The sequence below is a fragment of the Notothenia coriiceps genome, unplaced genomic scaffold (genome assembly GCF_000735185.1).
Source record: "Notothenia coriiceps isolate Sejong01 unplaced genomic scaffold, NC01 NC01_scaffold00000339, whole genome shotgun sequence".
Lineage (NCBI taxonomy): Eukaryota > Metazoa > Chordata > Actinopteri > Perciformes > Nototheniidae > Notothenia > Notothenia coriiceps.
In genome coordinates this window covers 9,891,355-9,893,987 of record NW_011333040.1, presented here as the reverse complement: position 1 = coordinate 9,893,987, position 2,633 = coordinate 9,891,355, and positions in this window count along the sequence as shown.

Here is a 2,633-nt window from a genome sequence, read left to right as displayed (position 1 = left end):
AACAGTGGAAATTACATAAAGGCGTATGGCAAAGGAGAGGGAAAAATAACAAATGATTTTGCTTCAGGTCTCATCGAGAGGTGATTTTGAGCAGGGTAAAAATTGACCCCCTTGTATCTTTTTTTACCTATAAACTTTTACTTATATGTCCGATTATGCCTGCTATACTACTATTATTGTTATACACTGCGGGACCGTCAACTTATAAATGACTTTTTCAACCTTATGAACTGGGCAAACTTGGTGACATTAAGAATGTAAAATTCCATTCCGAATCAACTGACCGGTCTATGAGTTTTTATAAAATGAGAAGATAGTTAATTAGACAAATAATTTCAAGGAAAAGGTTTTGATTAGTTTAACGTAACTACCGAAATGTTCCCTAATGTTCTTACAACTTAGAATGTAAATCAATTTTACAATTATGTTAACTTTATGTTATTTTGTTTTTAGTACTACTAGGTGGTCTTCTCACACAACTAGAGACTTTCAGTACAATTTTAAACCCGGTAAACTTAATTAATATTGTATAAAAATTGGCCGCCCTGTATCTTGTAAGTCTTCACATGTATGTTATATATTTTTTGTTCATTGGCGAAAAAACATCTTACCTCCTTGCTGCGTATGGTAGTCGACAAACTCCTAAATATTGAATACAACGTTTCTGTACAGTTAGCACCCACTAATTATTGTTTGAAGTATAACCTTCTTTATACAAAGGTTAATCCACACACGTGCTATTAATAGCCGCGGGCTTTAATCCTTAATACTGCAGTAGGGCTATTTGGGCTATTTTCATAATTATCGGGGCTAATATATGTTATATAAAAAAACACCCATTTTTTTTTCTTTTCCTTATGACGCCCACACCCACCTAACCCCACACTCCCCGCGGAACACAAAAAGTGAGCCGAGGAGGGCAAAAACGGTCATAATCACCAAATCCTTCTCCCCTTCAAAAAAGTGGTTAGGTCCGCGAGGGGATTGAGTACGGACCGACACCTGCATTTCCACCACCGCCCGGCACCTTCGGTCCTGTCATTTGTTTGTACAGCAGCCATCAATACCTGATAAGTTTCAAAAGTCTCAATCTATCAAGCGCGAAACGATAAACATAATTGTTTACGTTACGTCTTCAAGGTGCTCCTCCCTTTTTCCGTTGCTCGATATTAATAAAGTTGGACTAATAATCAGTGTGGACTTTTGTAGCCGGTAGGCGATGCTAACCACACAATTTTCCGCATGCTTCTGCGGACGCGAACGATTTTAATCGCCGCTAGGTTTCGGTCGACGTTTCCGTGGCCCCGAAAATGGATAGCTGCTCCGGAAAACTTTTTCCCGTTTCTTCAAACGGGTTTTGCGGTAATTACCCGTCCACTTAGACCGTATGAAGGTTCATCTGCATGCAAACGGTGTGCAGAGTCAAAACCCTTAAAGTACACCCTGTAGCGAGTAAAACTCTAACACAGAAAATACCTCCCCAAAACACCTCGTTGGTGAAACGTCATCATCCATTTGATTCTTCCGGGTACGTGCTTACTTGTTTTCAGTTACAACAAAAGTCTTCCATCATCTGTGGGGTTTTTTTGTACTGGAACAAGCAGAAGTGAGCTTGTGTTTAATGCAGACGTACCTGGTGTCCACACATTAGACTCTGAGCTGCCATCATGATGGACTTCATCCCGGAGGCACACACTTTGTTGATGGTTGTTGCTGGAGTGCCGAGGGTCAAGCCTGAAGATTCAAAACACATTTAAATTAGCAAAAAAAAACTAAATAAAAACAGATCCGAATAAAATGATTTTACCCCACCCTAAGTTATGATTTTGTTTGCAAGTCTGGCTCAGGAGAGTTATTTAATTAACAATGGTATTCTGTTATTTCAAGGGTACCTGCCGTGTGTGATAAAAACTCTTAGTCAAATCTAAGCTGCTTCAGATAAACCCTGTGTCACATTGAAGCTGTCAAATCTTGTAGTTGCGGTTATGCATGTATGATGTGTGGCACTCAGCTGGTTTCATGCACATCAATATTTTGGTGCAATGCCGATATTGGGAATGAGGGTGAACATATAGCAGTGTGGTCATACAGTACCTGCTCCCAGCAAGGCCTGTCTGGTGGGGGCCTGTCCTTCTCCCGCCTGAAGCACGTTGCCCATGTACACTTCCTTCACCTCCTCAGGAGCGATTCCTAAACACAAGAACACTCATTAGAGATGAGACCGACCATTATTTTTAATTATGGGTATAAATTAGGGCTGTCCCGAATACCATTTTTCGGGCTCCGGATATTCGGTAGTAATCAGCAGCGAATATTCGAATATTCGTTGCGGAGAGATTTGTCCCGTTGCCGGTATTTCACTCATTCGAAGTCGGATTATTATTGAACCACACGTAGGGGTGCGTAAGGGGGTTCGGTAGTTTGTAAGGAGTTGTTATGTCCGTCTTGATCGTCAATGGGTTTGTTCTCCTGGGTAAATCAAAAATACAAACGCTCATGACTCTGTTATTTATTTTATACTTTTAGCATTATCATACGAGAAAAGACGCGAAGACCGAATTGTCGCACAAACAGTCCACAGAGCCTAAGCCTCGGACAATAACTTTTGGAAAAAACTTTTTTTTACAAAATAT